Source organism: Coenobita brevimanus, chromosome 61, assembly GCF_032717465.1.
Source record: "Coenobita brevimanus isolate Jiangsu-jjx chromosome 61, ASM3271746v2, whole genome shotgun sequence".
NCBI classification, from domain to species: domain Eukaryota; kingdom Metazoa; phylum Arthropoda; class Malacostraca; order Decapoda; family Coenobitidae; genus Coenobita; species Coenobita brevimanus.
The window spans coordinates 8,467,504-8,487,504 of NC_137014.1; positions in this window are offsets into that span (position 1 = coordinate 8,467,504).

A 20,001-nucleotide genomic window follows, 5' to 3' on the forward strand; every position below is an offset into this window, starting at 1 on the left:
ATCCATTTATTTACTCAATGTATAAAGAAAAAAGAAAAATCCCAAAACATGATGTATTACAATAGTTATTTTTATTTTGCGAGAAAGGTGACTCAAAAGTTCTTTTGCTAAGTATCGACCCATTAGCTTAATGTAGGTTATTTACAAACTCTTAGTTAAAGTCTTTACGAACAGAATATCAACAAACCTGGGAGAAAACCAACATCGTGAGCAGGCAGGATTCCGAGGCTGGTATTCGTCTAATGATCATCTACACGAAATGAATTTTTTTTTTTTTTTTTTTTTTTAAGCAAAATACAGATTATAATGAACCACTCTGTGTAGACTGAGTCGATTACGAGGTGTTCGCCTTAGTGTAGTATGTAATAATTATAAATTCATTGCGGGAACAAGGAGTAAATGAAAACATTTTAAGACTACTCGAAAACTTATACAGAGAGGGAACTGCTGAAGTTTAGTTATTTAAAGACTAAAAAAAAAAAAATAATATTGAGAAAGGAGTGTGTCAGGACGATACAATTCACCAAAATTATTTACAGCATGTCTTGAAAGAATTTTGAGAAAGCTTGAATGGGAGGACAAGGGAGTAAACATAGGTGGAGAAACCTCAAACCATGTAAGATTAGCAGATAACATTGTCCTAATCTCAGAAGTAGCAGTGACATGCAAGAAATGTGAATTTACTGTACCTACACAGTGAAGGGTTCAGAGTAATGGTACAGATGAACCAGAGTAAAACCTAAGTAATGTTTAATCAAGGAGCGTCATCAAAATATATGGAGAAATCATTGAAGAGGCTGAGTCGTTCAGTTACTTGGGACAAATATTAAAACTGATGAAGGACTATGAAAACGAAATAAATAAACACATTACAACTGGACGGAAAGCTTTCAATAAACAAAGACATCATGAAAAATAACTTGCTAGTATGTATGAGACGAAAAGTATAAACGAATGTATAATTGCATCTACGACGTATGGTTGTGAGACCTGGAAACTGAAAATCAAGTGAAAATAAACCATTCTAGTCTTAAAAAAAAAAAAAAAATGAAAAGGTCAATGTTGGGAATATCTTTGAGAGGCAGGAAGAGATCAGCTTCGGTGAGAGAGCACACTAAAGTCAAAGACATTAAAGAAGTTATAAAAGAACAGAAATATAGGTGACCAGGTCATGTAGCAAGAATAAAGGATAACCGATGGAGCAAGAGACTGACTGACTGGACTCCATGAGATTGTAAGGATTGCAGACGCAGGCCAGACAGGAGGTGGAGAGATGAGATAGAGAAGTTGGTAGGTAAAACCTGGCAGACTTCGGCTCAATCAAATAATTCGTGAAGATGGTTTGAGGAGGCCTTTGTTCAGCAGTGTACTTGCAATGGCTGATTGTGTATATTTATCTATCTATAATTATATACAGTACAGTATTTAGATATTAAACTTTGATAACTGACTAGACTGCAGGATTTTGTTATATTTAACTAATGATAAAATAATATCCGTCTCATACCCAAAAAATAAATCTTCTCTCTTTGTCTGGAGCCCAACTTCGATGAAAATCGTTTCATGTAAAGGACTGGCTCATTACTTTTTGCATTGTTAAATTTATAAGATTGAGAAGTTAACATAATAATACAACTAGATATCATTTAAAAAAAAATCATAGATGGTAATCTGCCCTATTCTCCATGAGGATAATGCGTTCCTGATGAAACTCTTATCAGGCCGTTCGGCACACTGTATATACTTACGTTAACGTTCATGATGACATCTCTTTCGTGGATAACTGACTGTAAAATGAGGATACTTAAAACAAGGGCATATATATGTTTTCTTGTTGACACCATTTGATAATTTTTCTTGTCACATCACTTGTTTACACCATGAAATACTCCCCTAGAACAAATCCATCAAGCGAAATACCGAAATTAATGTTTCAGTAGCTATGTGCCACTCGAGTTAATTTTAGTGCTCAATTCTGACTAACACATGACTACTTTATTCAGATATAGGGTCAGTTGACTGAGCCAGTTAATTTGGTGGTAGGTGGTGGCGACCATCATCCACTCACTTAATACTGTGTTGCCTACATCTTCCATCACCTTTGTCATTCTTTTACTGTGTCGACCTTCCTCTCTTCCTATTTCTCCCATCTTTCCTGTCACTTTTATAACTCTTATTTCCTTATCAGGTGGCTTTACACTGAGTGACAAACGTTCTGGTATCCTGTAAGCCAGGAAACCATTTGCATCGCTGGGGGGTAACCATATAACCAACCCATACATGTTTCCTACGTGTCGGCAAGTGGGTTGGCGGAGGATTAGTGCCCCTCCCCGTAAAACTACTAACCAAAAGACAAACGACCACCTCTTACGGGATTATGGCGTCTGGCTATAGACAGATTGATGATTGAGCAAAATAATGACTGTTTCATACGACAAACTACGTAATCCATTTTAGCTCACTGATACGGTTTAAAAAATAGTGTAATATATAAAACAATGATGGCGTGCAGTAAATATAAATTCCTTTCACGGAATACAGTAAGCCTTACAAAACCTACAAGTCCCCTTAGCTGATAGATAACATTATCATCTTCCCACTTCCGTTTAATGTTTGACACAGCTTTTTTTTTCTATATTCAAGTTGAACCCTGAAGCAAAGATGGAAAAATAACTGAAAAATGACAGGCCTTGGAGAGGGTTGTGGCTTAAATCGAGATAGTTTCTTAACCCCAGTTCCAGGGATTTATCCCAAGGGCGTTAAACTGTCTGACATTATCTAGAAGGAAAACAGATAAGCAGTTCCCCAGTCCTTAAGGGTTAGGTTAAAGTATCAGTGAAAAGAACGTACCGGTATTACATCTTTGAAATAAAGGATAAGCCAGACGAAATATATGATATTGAGATAACATAACGTTTAGTGCCTGGTAGTAAAAGTTGTAGATAAAAAAAATACTGACAGGCTATTTCGACAAAAGTTTCAGTAGTTTTAATGTATTAATTCTGGAATCATGAACAGATAATATTTATTGAAATAGATTTCTTCTAAAAAAAAATATATATATATACGTACTGGACCAAAGACTAGTGGAGAGAGCTACCGGTACATGTATAGAGATGTGTGTTTTTTCATAAGTATTTAATTAAAACTACCGAAAATTTCCCCGTCCGAAAATGTTTCTCAACAAAGCTGGAAGATGCCACTCTACCTGCCTCCCTTACATATCGCCACTCGTGTAGCAGCTTTAAATGGGCTAATATTTCGTAAACGATGGATTGACAATAATGATTTAGAGTTAGAATTTCCGATTTCGCCAACGCTAACAGCGACTTTTATTCGTCTGTCTGTCTGTCTGTCTGTCTGTCTGTCTGTCTGTCTCTCTCTCTCTCTCTCTCTCTCTCTCTCTCTCTCTCTCTCTCTCTCCTAATCAATCAGTCAATTTACCTATACATTTATACTTTAGTAAATCCCTTTGAATGGAAAAACGTCATCTTCGACACTTTCCTAATTTATTATTATTATTATTATTGTTATTGTTATTATTATTATTATTATTATTATTATTATTATTATTATTATTATTGCTGCAGTTCTTGTTGTTGTTGTTGTTATTGCATGACGAAGAGCGCCTGGACCGACACTCACGAAATTGCAGCATCACCATACGTCCGTCCCATCCTTACAACTTTTCTCCCTTGTTAAATGAGCAGATCGGAGACTTGCGTTGGAATGCAATATATCTGCCACACTCGACATGGCCAGGCTGACTTCAATGTCAGAGCTACTCGTACCCTTCTCTCCCTTGCCATCCGCCTCCCTGTGCCAAGGGAGTAAAAAGAAGTAGGCTACAATGGAAAACGGAGAGCAATAGCTGGGGATCCAAAATTAGGTGTTCATCAAAGTGACCTTTAAACGTTATCAGTCCTGCGAGGCACGATGGTATCATCGTCGGCAACTCTCCCTATACAGTTGCACGAGATTCAACCTGTCTGTTTGTCTGTCTGTCTGTGCCTTAACTCCTCGTAGGCTATTTCATGGATTTGAATGAAACCTCCCAGGTGAATTCGTCATGTTCCTGGAAAGGTCTTTCACTATGTAAAATTAAAATTTTCCAACCATGATTTTTTAGGAGGGTCAGCCCCCTTCACCAAATTGAAATTCTTTGAATTAGTGAAAGGAGGACAGGCATGACGTTAATATTTTTGTACCTAGTGTACAATGGAGTGTCATCCGTAATGCGATATTCAGGATGCGTGACCCTCCCACTGCTTCTTGTTGGGTCAGCTACTTCCCCTCGCTAAAATAAAAATGACCACAAACAGGGGAAAGTGGGCATATGGATTTCAATAAAACTCCCCAGGTCGGTTCGTCTGGTTCTTTGATAATGTCTTTCGCTGTATACAATTTTCCACCATTATTTTTAGCTGGTTAGCCCTCTCAAAATTTAATATAGGATACAAAAAAAAGGTAAGGAGGGTAAATATTGCTTTGATATATTAGTAAATGTTGCAGAAGGGCTCCCATCCGCTAACTACTACTACTACTACTACCACGTACTACTGTTACTACCACGTACCCTGGGATATCACCCCTTGACAAATACTACCATTGTGATCATGTGGCCTTTACACCAGAAAACCAGCTTCTTTGATGACGCAGTAGTGTTAGTTTGTATTTCTTTCAAATTGGCTTGCATATCCCAGGATTGGATATACAGTTTCCAAGTTCTTTTTTTTTTTCTTTTTTTTTCTGAATGCATAATAAGAAACTGCACATCTTCTTCATTACAGTTCTGCAGTCTTTCACATTTTTTGGCACTTCGATGGATATGATTACAGTTCGTGGGAGGGTTAATGCTTAGACACGAAGGTAGCAAACTGATTTTGAGAGCAATCTGTCGAAGGTCAAGGTCACAGGGTAAAGTGAAATGCTCGTCCCTTAGACCAGTAGGTGCGACCGGGTGTTGTACTCTATGGGTGCCCTTTTTTCCTCGTCTCGTGTGCACACAGACTCTCTCTCTCTCTCTCTCTCTCTCTCTCTCTCTCTCTCAAGTACTGACTTTTCGTACCTCTTTCTCAACGGTGTTAGCCATTTCTCTTGATTATTCAATTTTTTAAAAATCTTAGTCTTAGAATAATTGTATTTATTACCCTTAATGTGTTGCCAAGTAACGGGATGTTTTATATCGTGTACTAGTCATTGTCTCTCCCCTTGCTCTAATATACTCATCTCTGCTTGACTTTCCGCGAGAAAATTCCCCAGATTGTTAGGGCTTGAACTGAATGATAGAGTCAAGGTAAAATAAAATGAATTTCGTTGGATATAATTCTTTGCAATTCAGCACATTCGACTCAGTTTATGCCTGTGTCTGTGACTCAGTGATGAGAAGCAGATGAAATATATGACTCAGTGTGTGTGTGTGTGTGTGTGTGTGTGTGTGTGTGTGTGTGTGTGTGTGTGTGTGTGTGTGTGTGTAACGGGAATCATTTAAATCTCTGAATGTTTCAGATTCACAATGAAACTACACTCGTACAAATTTTTGAGCTACAGTGTCTGGACGACTATTCTCCTATGACCCATGTTATAGGGAACTTAATATAAAGCATTCTTACTGAAATCTTATGTGTCTGGATATCCTGAAGCCTTCAAGGCAACACACAACAGACAAAACAAATTTCAAAGTAAAATATTACACCGTCAGGGTACCCAATTTTCTATCCCTGTTGTTAAGTAGAATTCCGTCCTTCTACATAGAACTCTGTCATATGCGGCCAGAGCATGTATCCGGCTCAGGGCAGATGAAGACCCTTGCCCTGCATGGTGTCGGGTCATCCCTGCCCAAGGCATAAAGACCGTTAGCCCACCAAAGAGGTAGTAGGTGAGCGGTTACAATAGTTCCAGGAAGTACTAGCATGGAAGTGACGTGGGGCCAAGATTTGGTAGTTGGCCTTCCACAACTCTCCCAGGCGGAATACTCAAATACGTGTACTTTCACCAAGTACACAATGTCCGGGCTGACACTACTACTCAAGCATATCTGCTATTAACAGCTTATCCTCTTGTGGGCTTTACCACGCCAATTTCTCTGCACCTCTTCAAATGGAAAGATCCTGTTCCGATCCTATCGAGGCGCTGTCTGCCACAGGTAGGTGGCTGCATGAGTGTGTTCTTTGGGTCTGCTCAGCCTGACAGACCTTGGTAAAGGAAAAACAGCATAGAGCTCATTGTTACAGCAATATTCTGTTATAGATCCATAAAACCAGTGCTACTCGAGAGAGAGAGAGAGAGAGAGAGAGAGAGAGAGAGAGAGAGAGAGAGAGAGAGAGAGAGAGATCATAGCCTCTATTTAACCTAGTCCAGTGATTACATGTATTAAGAGATCCAAACCAATTTCCACAATAAACAAGTTCCCATAACATTTTGCTATCTTCTCTCATTCTTATGATTTACCTTTTATTATTATTTTTTTTAAATTTAATTTCGACATTCTAATATTCACCCCACTTTGGTTGAAGAGTGTTTGGTAGCTGTGTGAGTGAAGATGAATGCGTAGGAAAGTTCATAGATAAAACTCCGCGGAAAACAGCTACGGACAACAAACACATCAGACAAGGAAGCGGGTCTATTTAGATTTTGGAAATTCCCCTTTCCCTCCCTTGTCTCTTTCCTTCCCCCGTTGTCTGCCATTTCTCTTTTTTCCCCACGCCTCCACTCTCTCTCTCTCTCTCTCTCTCTCTCTCTCACACACACACACACACACACACACACACACACACACACACACACACACACACGTACAGTTTTTTGTGCTGAGTTAATGCGTAGTGGAAGGGGTAAATGTGACATAATCTGGTGGTTTTAGTGGTGGGGCAGTGGGTGGTCATGTAAACAATAGGGCGGAATGGAGGGTCAAATAACGATAAGACAATCATCAGCCTCCAAACACATGCCCGGAACAGCCAACGCCGCCTGCCGTCCTGTATCTCACGATGTGTCACACAGCATATGATGTATCAGCTGTCTTTTGCATGGTTTCGTCGCCTTCCACACACACACACACACACACACACACATGAAAGATGCGTAGATGGTGTAATGGAACAAAGAGTTTTGGGAACCTGTTTTGTGTGTGTGTGTGTGTGTGTGTGTGTGTGTGTGGCTTCAGTACATTTCTGATAATGATATTGGCGATGGTAGTCATGATCATGATATTGATGAAGTTTTAACAGAGTTTTCAAATATCTGTGTGTGTGTGTGTGTTTATATATATATATATATATATATATATATATATATATATATATATAGATAGATAGATATATATACAGTATATGTACCGGTATATATCTATATCTATCTATCTATCTATATCTATATATATATCTATATCTATCTATCTATCTATCTATATATATATATATATATATATATATATATATATATATATATATATATATATATTTTTTTTTATGTGTCCGACTCAGGGCATAGGCTTCACAGCCTGCTGTCAAGGCCCAGTAGTCCTCCTACATACCATACACCTCTCTACATGTCACCACCTCGGCGCTAACACCCACCGTCCATATTGAATACATGCTAGGGCTGTCTCATACAGGACTGGTGTATTAGTATTAGCGGGGGTACTTTTATGACATGTCGGCGGGTCATCTAGTAGATCAGGAAAGTCTGCTTTTATGGAATTCAAATCCTTAAACTGTTCCCTACCCCAGCCGGGATTTGAACCTGGGTCCATCAGGACTGCAGGCCTCCTCTCCCCCGATTCAGCCACCGCCTCCCCCCCCCCACATACACACACACACACACACACACACACACACACACACACACACACACACACACATATGAACTCTCTAATGGTCAGGACAGTTCTAGTACTCTATTCCTGCTGATGTCAGATTTGTTCAGCTGAGAGGGATTCATGGAAACCAGAGTGTGGTAATAAAGTGAATACCAAAGAGTAACAGGAAGTCATTAGTCATGCAGTTACGAAAACACTGAGTTACCCTCTCAGCGATCAGAACGTGACATGATGAAACAACCACACAGTGACGCTCACGTTATGCCAACTGTCTCTATAGTTCCTGCGTGACGCACCACACTTTATACTTTCAGATAATCCTTAAACACTTCTGTGAGGTAGAATATTGTTATGAATCATTCTGGTTTGCATGTGTGAAGCTAATTTAGAGATATTATAAAGAAGTACAAAAGTACTAGACGCAGGAGCGTTTATTCTGCCGGAGTTGAATGCCTCGTTACCAGAAATCGTTAGTGAGTGACAGACAGACAGTCTGGTTTCTAGAAATGCTTCCGCATCTAAAAACTCATTCCCCCAGTTTACCTTGTTCAGGCTTCTTATACTGAACAGAGTAAAATTTTATCGATAAGCATCTCGGGGAAAAAAATGCTAGAATGTTAACCATGAATTAATTAGTGGGAGCTGGCCATGCTACGGTAATTTAGGACAAATTAGAGGTACGTGTAGACTACATGAAAATACTGAGTGTAATGCACTATTTATCATTATATGTTGAAAATATATACAAATCGATTACAGTATATGAAGAAATAAGAAGTTGCATACTTCTCTGTATTGGTAAATCAAGGTTCACAGAATTATGGTATAAGACATTGAAAGGCAGATACGTTCCTCAGAAGAAGAACACACACACACACACACACACACACACACACACACACACACAAAAGAGAAAATGTCGACATATACATCGAAAAGCACGGGGCTGTGACCGACCTTTGACCAGATCTCTAGGAAGTAAACATGGTGATGTCACGGGAGGTGCTTCATTGTGTATTGTATGAGGGACCAGCACAATCCTCATCTAATCGAGATTATCTGATACGAGCGAGACATTGTATTATATCCTTGACTGCCATGGTTACAAGGTCGAAATGCACTGTGACGCCATTGTGGTCATGCTTGAAATAGTGTTACTTTTTACCTGTATTTATAGGCTTGGCAATCTTTCATCTGTGTTTTTGCCTTGGCATTTTTTTTCTCCTGTATTTGTTGATTTAGCAGTTTTAAGTCTTTTATCTCATAGGTTGGTGGTGATTAGAATGATATAGGATTGGGGGAAGAGATGGGATATGCAACAAGATTGTAGAGGAAGACGAGGTATGGCACAGGAGTGAGAAAGGAATAGGAATACCCGAGGGACTGGGGTATGGCAAAGGACTTGATTACAGGACAGAGATTGAGGAATAGGATCATGGGGGATATGGGAGGGAACTTGCATGTAAGAAGATAAGATACTCTTCTGCGCTTTTGATATTTGCATCAGTGAGTATAGTACGTTGACCAGTTTGCTGTATATATATATATATATATATATACAGATAGATAGATAGATAAATAAATAGATAGATAGATGGATAGATAGATAAATAGATATAGATAGATATAAAGATATACCAGTATATTGGATTTTGTTGTAAGGCAATGTAACTGAAAATGCCGAAGAATCTCTCCAATTGAGAATTCTTTCGTCAGTTTTGTTGTGATTTCGATTAAAAAATGTTCAAATGAAAGAAAAGCTTTCGGGATCCGAATGCTAATCGCCCGCCAGAATATGCTGTGGGCCAAGTTCAAGATTTTGGCCATATTTTTATACCTTAAAGGTTTCATAATGATAGCTCAAGCCGCTCATGAGATATGATGATGGTAAAGGCACGCATTGAAAACTAGTTTTTTTCTTTTTTATGCTAGGAAGAAGGAACCAAAGGCTGAGCCCACAAAACATTTCCTTCCAAGAAAAAAACAAAACAAAAACAATACAAAAGAGTCAAATTCAAGATCCGATCATATCGAGATGCCTGGACACAGCGTTTGAACGACTGGAGATCATAGGAAGCAGGACATACAGAGGGAGACAGTTCCAGAGCTGATCTGTTGCATAAACGAAGGACTGGGAGTAATGGTTAATTCTTGCATTAGAGAGTTGGACAGAAAAGGGATGAGAGTTTGTTGCTAGACGGGTGCAACACACTCGTCGTAGAGGTGGAGGGATGCAAGCAGACAATTCAGAGGAGCAGTGACCATTGAAGTAGCGATATAAAAAAGATAAAGAGGCAACAGTGCGACGAAGAAACAGAGGTTGAAGGGAGCCTGTAACAGGACGAGGGTTGATGAGACGAAAAGCCTTTGACTACACCCTATTGAGAAGAGCTGTATGTGTGGAGCCTCCCCACACAAGAGAGTTGTACTCTAAATAGGGGCGAACAAAAGCTGTGTATAAAGTCAACAACTGTGCTGGGGTAAAGAAGGCACGGAGTCGGTTTTGCACACCCGATCTCTTGGAAGCAGGTTTTACAAGAGATTCAATATGATCTTTCCAAGATAAGTCCCGAGTGAATGATACCCCAAGCATGTTCAAGGACGACGCAGGATTAAACTGAATATTATTAAACATTAGTGGGTATACCTGTGCAAGATTTTGACAGGTTGATATGTGTAAAAACTGAGTCTTTGATGCATTAAAAACAACCAGATTATTTGTACCCCAGTCAGAGATACGAGCCAAGTCAGAAATTAGTGTGCCAGAGCCTCATCCCTTGTTTGTTGAAGTAACTGCTGAGATGGACATTACAGAGACCGAATGGAAAGGTGAAGAGTGGAATCATCAGGGTACGAGTGGATAGGGTTAGATGTCCAGCTTAAAAGATCATTGATGAACAAAAGAAATAGAGTTGTTGATACGACAGAGCCCTGGGGAACATCACTGTTGATAGATCTAGGAGAAGAACGATGGCTGTCTAGAGCTGCAGCTATAGAACGACAAGAAAGGAAGCTATAGATGAAGGCACAGATAGAAGGATAGAAACCGCAATAGGGCAGTTTGGAAATTAAAGATTTATGCCAGACTTAATCAAAAGCCTTTGAGATGTCAAGTGGAATGGCAAAGCTTTCGCCAAAGTCCCGAAAGGAGGATGACCAGGAGTCTGAAAGGTAGATGAGAAGATCGCCAGTGGAGCGTCCCTGATGGAACCCATACTGACGATCAGAAAGAAGGTTGTATTAGGAAAGATGCTTTAAAATTTTTCTATTAAGAATAGACTCGAAAACTTTTGAGACACAGGACATTAAAGCAATTGGACGATAGTTAGAAGGTTGGGAATGGTCACCCTTCTTTGGGACTGGCTAAATGACCTAGAGCAGCTTGTACAGCACCCTACCCGTATCCCTGACCGCCTTGGAGAGAGTTCCAATAAACTTGACCTCTTCCTTACAACTTATCCTTCTGCTTACACTGTTAATCTTTTCTCTCTGTTGGGCTCCTCTGTTCACAACCTTATCACCTTAACCTGTCCTATCGCTCCGGGAGGGCCTGTGAACCCTCCATAGAAACTTCGTCTGTGGCACTTTGGAGCTGCGGATTGGGAGGCCCTCAGGCAGTACTTCTTTGATTTTCCCTAGAATGATTATTGCTTCCATGGCCGGGAGCCATCTGAGTGTGCCTTGCACATTACGGAGGTTATTATCTCGGGCATGGAAGCATGCATTCCATTCCTATATCCTCTGACTAATGCAAGAAAGCCTTAGTTTAACTACACTTGTTCTAATGCTGTCCGCAACAAGGAGAGGGCCTATAAAAGGTACCCGAGCCAACCCACCCCTGAATCACACCATTTATACGTTTCTGCTCGGAATCGTGCTAAGTCTGTTCTTCTCTCTGCTGTAAAAAATTTCATCCGTACTAAATGCTCTCAATTCTCCAACTCGAATTCTTCCCGCTCGTTCTGGCACCTTGCCAAAAACCTTTCTAACAACTTTACCTCATCATCCTTCCCTCCTCTTTTCTACTCTGATGGCTCTGTAGCTATTTCTTCTACTGATAAAGCAGATCTCTTCACTCAGACTTTCTCCTCCAGTTCCACCTGAGACGATTCCGGTGCTGTTCCTCCATCAATTCCCTCCTCTGACTTCCTCATGGCTGACATTAAAATTTCTTCAGCTGATGTATTTTCTGCCATCACAGGTCTCAATACTAATAGGGCATATGGGCCTGATGGAGTCCCTCCTGTTGTTCTCAAGAACTGTGCTTCTGTGGTTACACCCTGCCTAGGCAAACTCTTTCGCCTTTGTCTATCAACTTGTGCGTTTCCTTCTTGCTGGAAGTTTGCTCTCATTCAGCCAGTCCCAAAGAAGGGTGACCATTCCCAACCTTCTAACTATCGTCCAATTGCTTTAACATCCTGTATCTCAAAAGTTTTCGGTCAATTCTTAATAGAAAAATTTTAAAGCATCTTTCCTATCACAACCTTCTTTCTGATCGTCAGAATGGGTTCCGTCAGGGACGCACCACTGGTGATCTTCTCACCTACCATTCAGACTCCTGGTCATGCTCCTTTCGGGATTTTGGCGAAAGCTTTGCCATTGCACTTGACATCTCAAAGGCTTTCGATCGAGTCTGGCATAAATCTTTAATTTCCAAACTGCCCTCTTACGGTTTCTATCCTTCTATCTGTGCCTTCATCTCTAGCTTCCTTTCTGGTCGGTTTATAGCCGCTGTTGTAGACGGCCATCGTTCTTCTCCTAGGTCTATCAACAGTGGTGTTCCTCAGGACTCTGTCCTATCACCAACTCTCTTCCTTTTATTCATCAATGACCTTCTAAGCTGTACATTTAACCCTATCCACTCATATGCTGATGACTCCACCCTTCACCTTTCCATTCGGTTCCCGCAACATCCATCTCAGCAGTTACTTCAACAAACAAGGGATGAGGCTATGGGCACGCCTAATGTCTGACTTGGCTTGTATCTCTGACTGGGGTAAAAATAATTTGGTTGTTTTTAATGCATCAAAGACTCAGTTTTTACACATATCAACCTCTCAAAATCTTCCACAGGTATACCCACTAATGTTTATTGATATTCAGTTTAATCCTGCATCATCCTTGAACATGCTTGAGGTTTCATTTACTCGGGGCTCATCTTGGAAAGATCATATTACATCTCTTGTAAACTCTACTTCCAAGAGATTAGGTGTGCTAAGCCGACTCCATTCTTTCTTTACCCCTGCACAATTGTTGACTCTATACAGGGGTTTTATCCGCCCCTGTGTGGAGTAACACTCTCATGAGTGGGGAGGCTCCCCACATACAGCTCTTCTCAATAGGGTGGAGTCAAAGGCTTTTCGTCTCCTTAACTCTCCTCCTCTTACTGACTCCCTTCAACCTCTGTGTCTTCGTCGCACTGTTGCATCTTTATCTCTTTTCTATCGCTACGTCAATGGTCACTGCTCCTCTGAACTGTCTGCAAGTATTCCTCCACCTCTACTACGCACCCATCTAGCAGCAAACTCTCATCCTTTCTTTGTCCACTCTCTAATGCAAGAGTTAACCGTTACTCCCAGTCCTTCATTTATGCAACAGGTCAGTTCTGGAACTGTCTCCCCCTGTCTGTATTTCCTGCTTCCTATGATCTCCAGTCTTTCAAACGCAGTGTGTCCAGGCATCTCGAAATGATCGGATCTTGAATTTGGCCCTCTCTTTTATTTTGTTTTTCTCTTGGAAGGAACAATAACTTCGGGCTCGCGGCCTTTGGTTCCTTCTTCCTCGCAATAATTTAAAAAAAAAAAAAAACTTTCAGCAAGAAAGAAAGGTACAAGTTGATAGACAAAGGCGAAAGAATTTACCCAGGCAGGGTGTTAGCACAGAAGCACAGTTCTTGAGGACAACAGGAGGGACTCCATCAGGCCCATATGCTTTGTTAGTATTGAGGCCAGTGACGGCAGATAATACATCAGCTGAAGAAATTTTAATGTCAGCCATGAGGAAGTCAGAGGGGGGAAGTGATAGAGGAACAGCACCGGAATCATCTAAGGTGGAACTGGAGGAGAAAGTCTGAGCGAAGAGATTTGCTTTATCAATAGAGGAAATAGCTATAGAGACATCAGAGTAGAAAAGAAGAGATGATGAGGTAAAGTTGTTAGAATGGTTTTTGGCAAGGTGCCAGAAGGAGCGGGAAGAATTCGAGTTGAAGAGTTGAGAGCATTTAGTACTGATGAAATTATTTTTAGCAGAGTGAAGAACAGACTTAGCACGATTCCGGGCAGAAACATTAAAAATGTGCGATTCAGGGGTGGTTTGGCCCTGGTACCTTTTATAGGCCCTCTCCTTGTTGCGGACAGCATTAGAACAAGCGTGATTAAACCAAGGCTTTCTTGCAGTAGTCAAAGTATATGAGAAAGGAATGTATGCTTCCATGCCTGAGATAATAAACTCCGTAATGTGCAAGGCACTCTCAGACGTCTCCCGGCCATGGAAGCAATAATAATTGCATGGAAAATCAAAGACGTACTGCCAACCCGCAGCTCCAAAGGTGCCACAGACGACGTTTCCTTTGAGGGTCCACATACTGTACTGGAGCGATAGGACAGGTTAAAGTGATAAGGTCGTGATTGGAGGAGCCCAACGGAGAGAAAAGATTAACAGTGTAGGCAGAAGGATTAGTTATAAGGAGGAGGTCAAGTATGTTGGAGCTCTCTACGAGATAGTCAGGGATACGGGTAGGGTGCTGTACAAGCTGCTCTATGTCATTAGGGATAGAAAAAATGTAGGCTTGTTTACCAGGTGGATCAGTGAAAGGAGAGGAGAGCCAGAGGTGGTGGTGAACATTGAAATCTCCTGAAATGGAGATTTCAGAGAAAGAGAAATGGATAGAATGTGTTCCATCGTAGAAGTAAGATAGTCGAAGAATTTTTTATAGTCAGTAGTATTAGGGGATAAGTAAGCAGTGCAGGTATATTTAGTCAGAGAATGACAGGAATGCCGAAGCCAGAGTGTAGAGAATTCAGAAGAATCGAGTTCAGGAACACGAGGCAAGATAGGTCGGTGCGTACATATACACAACAGCCACCTTTGGTTTTGAAATGAGTATAGAGAAATTAGGAGGATACAGAAAAGGGTTTGCTGTCAGTTGCCCAAGACAGCTGAGTCTCTTTCAAGAAGAGAAGGAGAGGTTTAGGGGAGGAGAGGTGGTGTTCAACAGAGAGAAGTTAGAGGAAAGGCCGCGAATGTTGCAGAAATGAAGAAGTGAGTCAGCCAGTGGTTCCAGGCATGTAAAGTCATCATTGGGAGAGTGACGGATGGTGGGGGCATTTATGGTCCCCCCCCCAGGGGACTCCGAGGCACGGTTACAGTTCACCATTTCTCTTTATTATTAAAATGGTAGTATAGTGTGTACTTTTCTTGTAGATTGATGTTGGCAGTTAGAGAAACTTGTATTGGAGAGCATGCTGACCTACTCTCTGTGAAACTGAAACAGTGAAAAAATTCAGCAAAGGGGGATGATCAGGAACTAGTCTTGAGGGCTGATGAAACGGGAGCTCCAGCTCTCCCTGTCATCAGCTTCCATCCACCGTGGGAGTACTGCCCTGCTCGACTGGTGCTACATTTTGGTGACCTTGACGTTGACCCCGAATGCCCATTTTCGAACTCGGCCAAGATTTTGGCCATATCTTGATACGTTGGAGGTTTCATCTTGATTGCTCAAGCCGTTCATGAATATAATGGGAACAGATACACACACACACACACACACACACACACACACACACACACACACACACAGAGGCATGGAAAAACATTATCGTTCCGCCTCGTAAGGCGCTTGATAATAATATTTGTGTTTTCTGAAAAAAGAAAGGGACGTTACAATGACAAAACTAATTCCCACACAACAGAAAACAGGGAATCATTTGCTGCAATACGTAATGTCTACTGTGCCCAATATTTACCCCTCTAGCATGAGATGTCCCAGATGCCGGTCGTACAGATTATTTGGAATATATATGTTGATTGTTGTGGCAAAGGCAAAGGGAACAGTAGTGACAGAAGAGGTAAAACAGGTATCAGAATATCTCGTTATTGATACAGACTGTGTCAGCTGCAGCGGTACTGGATGTGTTGACTGAATATTTGTGGTTAATTTAGGTATATCATATAGATAACAAGGTGATTTTTCGACCTTTGGATCATAGAACAGGAAGGAGATTATGAAAGATGCTCGGTATGTGTGGCGTAGAGGAGAAACTGGTGATAAAAAGTTTTTATGTCTGTTGTGACCCTTTCCTAGGAGTAGATTGATGTACGAGTATGGCTCTGAGGTTTATGAACATTATCATATCTACATCTATATCTGTATCTATATCTATCTATCTATCTATATATGTATATATATATATATATATATATATATATATATATATATATATATATATATATATATGTGTGTGTGTGTGTGTGTGTGTGTGTGTGTGTATACCGCTATATATGCATATACATTTATATATAAAGTATATATCTATATCTATAACTATCTATCTATACCTATATATCAATCAAACAATCAAGCAGTCTCTCTCTCTCTCTCTCTCTCTCTCTACACGTGTGTGTATGTGTGTGTGTGTGTGTGTGTGGCCAGGTAGGATATTTTCTTGTAATCAAACGAGGATGAATGCAAGTACTGTTTCTGCGTTGTTTTCTTTCTGCCAAATGCCTTCGATGCGTCGGGCTAAGCTACGTTGATTATCATTTAGATTTCTGAGTAGCTGTCCAAACGTTAGTGTACTTGGTGACGTTTCGTTCCCTCCAGGGAACATCCTGAAGGAAGCTAGAAACATTGCCAAGCTTTCCTGGATGTTACCAACATTAAGCTCCTCCAACGTACGACAAGATTTATTAATGTTGTCTCCAACCCTGAATTGTCGCCGGAACAAGAAAAAATACTAAATATGGGACGCAACTACAACTTCGTGACTAAACCCCGACCCCATCGTAAGAGGTTCAAGACTGAAGTCCTCCTACCCTAGACGATATTCAGAAGTTGGAGAGAGAAGGAAAAGTCGAAACAAAAAGAGAACTCAAAGCTTCCCTTATCACCGAAGCTTCTGTAACAAGGGGCTCATTCCAAAACAATCTCGTACACAAACGACTCTCTGCAAGTAGCCAAACAGCTTCGTCCAGATGAGGACATTGTCGTCAGGAGAGCAGAGAAGATCACAGCTTTGTTATCATTTCGAAGCAGGTCTTTCTACAAAAAACGGATAACATCCTATCTGACACCTCCAAGTTTTCAAAGATTACTTGCAGCCCAAAGAAGAAATTAAGAAAGAAGTCAAGGTGGCGGTTGAAGCTCTCAGCGCCACTACAAACGGCCTCCACTTAAACTGACAGGTGAATATTTCCAAGGCTATGCATATGGCAACGTCATGACACACAAACCAGGCTACCCTCTTCGGCCCATCACCGTGCAGATCCCAACTGCAACCTACTCCATAGCAGAGAAGTTGAACAAAATACTCACACCCTACGTATCTTAGTGACAGGAAAATAAGAGTAAAAGTAGATGATGTATATTCGAATTTTCACTCAATTAACGCCGGCGTGCCGCAGGGATCAGTTCTGGCGCCAACCCTATTTCTGGTTCATTTTAATGATCTCTTATCTGTCACTCACAATCCCATTCACTCATATGCAGATGACTCAACACTACATAGTTCATTCACACTCAGACATCCATTTACAAAGTCCAATATCTCTACCTCTCAACTCAGTACAGCCACCTCCATAAATCAAGATCTATCTACAATCAATGAATGGGGACAAAACAACCTTGTCTCTTTTAATGCTAGTAAAACTAAATATATACAGTTTACTAATAGACAGATATTACCAGATTCGTACATTACCTTCAGTGCTACTAATATTCCCATCTCCAAAAGTATTGAAATTCTTGGCATCTCATTTAACAGTGCCCTCAGCTGGACCTCTCATGTCAGATCACTTGCTAAAACCGCCTCAAAGAAACTTGGATTATTGTACAGAGTCCGTAACTTCTCCGCTGATGAGCAGTTAGCTATAATTTATAAGAGTCATGTGCGCTCTCAGCTTGAATATTGCTCACCCTTGTGGAATGGTTGTGGAGAGGTTGCATTAAGACAATTAGACAAAATTCAGAATAAAGCCGTTAGAATAATTAACAACCCTGCCATTACTTATAAACTACCTCCCCTGCAAGTAAGAAGGAATGTTGCCTCCCTTGCATTATTTTACAGATATTTTTTTGGCAAATGCTCAGACGAAGTTGCGTCCATGGTGCCACCTCTCCATGCCTTCCCTCGTGCTACACGGGCATCTGGTAGCGCTCATGACTGGAATGTCAGTCAACCATATTGCAGAACTTCTGCCTATCAGAATTCTTTCATTCCCCGAACTGCATCTCTCTGGAACTCGCTTCCCCAGTTGTTTTCCTCCAAATTTCAACCTACAACTGTTCAAGTCTAACTGTTACAGATATTTTATGAACAGAGGACACCAGTAATCTGGTGTATAAATTTTTTTTTCCCCACTTGTTTTTCCTTCCTCCGTTCTGTTATTTAAAAAAAAAAAAAAAAAAAACCTACTGACTACTGCTTGACATCAGCTAGCCAGTTCCTCGAGATTCTGAAGCATGCACCTTCTGCAGAAGACAAAAGTATCACATCTTTGGACGCCGGAAGCCTTTTTACCATCGTTCACGTGGACAGAACGATACCGTACATCGTCGACCGAGTATGTAGGTGTGACGAAACTACGTTCCTTGGCACAACGGAGACCTGCCTCCACACCATGTTGGAACTTTGTACTAAAAAGGCCCCCTTCATCCGCCTTCGTTGAAAAACGTATTGCCAGATAGATGGTGTTGTCTTGGGCAGCCCTCTAGCAGTCCCTTTTGCAAACTTGTTGATGGGTACAATCACAGCCACTATATTGACTAACGACCGCCCTTCAATTTATTGCCTATGACGACGACATTTTCGTTAGAGTAAAGGACATCCAAGAGCTTCAGAGCCTCAGACATCGCATTATCGACGCCTCTGGCCTAAATTTCACTTTCAATTAGTCTACTCAAGGCCGCCTCCCCATCCTCAATGTTCTAGTGATCGCCCGCGTCTCTGGATTCACAACTGCAGTCTACGTAAAATCATCCAATAAATGACTGTGTCTCAAAGTCAAAAGTGAATGCCCTCAACGATATTTTCGCTCCACTATTAGTGCCTACGTCCACCGTCCCCTCACCCACTCTTCTTCATGCAGCTATGTTCATTCAGAGTTGGAAAGACTCACGCCAGTTCTCGCCAACAATGGATATCGAAATAGCGACGTGGAAGACGTAGTGAAGAAGGCAGTTTACAACTGGTAGTGAAGCTACAGCACCCCTTCTCCCAATAAAGAAAAAATCACTTTGCATTACCGAAATTACATGTCAACAGAGTATAAGACTGGTGAGAGAATAATGAAAAATATCATTCATAAAAATGCCAACTGCACAGATCCTAACAAAAGTATCGCACTAATTACCTACTACAAGACCTGCAAAACCTGCCGTAAAAAATACGCCCATGCAAGACCACGTCATCCACTGACGTATTTGCTCAAGCGAGGTCTGTAAGCTTCATATCAACGTAGGAATGATGAGAACTAAACTGTCAAGGCGTCTCACATGTCACCTACAAAACGGATCAATGAAAAATAACTACAGAACCAATCATAACGCTTCCCTCATCCGTCAACACATGAAAAAAGGAATTGAAATAATTGACCGTGAAAAAGACCCACGTAGACTCATGTTTCTGGAAGTGTTTTATATTTCCCAACTGAAACCTATAATCAACTCAAAAGTGGAAGATTTGCAAGTCCTTCCAACATGCAAAAGATCACAGACATCAGTGGGCTCACTCACTCCTTCAATGAGATAGCCATGCACCTTCCATCGCTCGCTCTTGGCCGACCAATCACGTGATAGCACGTGTCGGCATCTATATATTCAGGTCTCGCTCAGCCCGCCATCAGATTGGTCTGAAGATGTTCCCAGGAAGGAATTAAACGTCACCAAGTACACTAACATTTGGACAGCTACTCAGAAATCTAAATGAAAATCAACGTAGCCTAGCCCGACGCATCGAAAACATTGA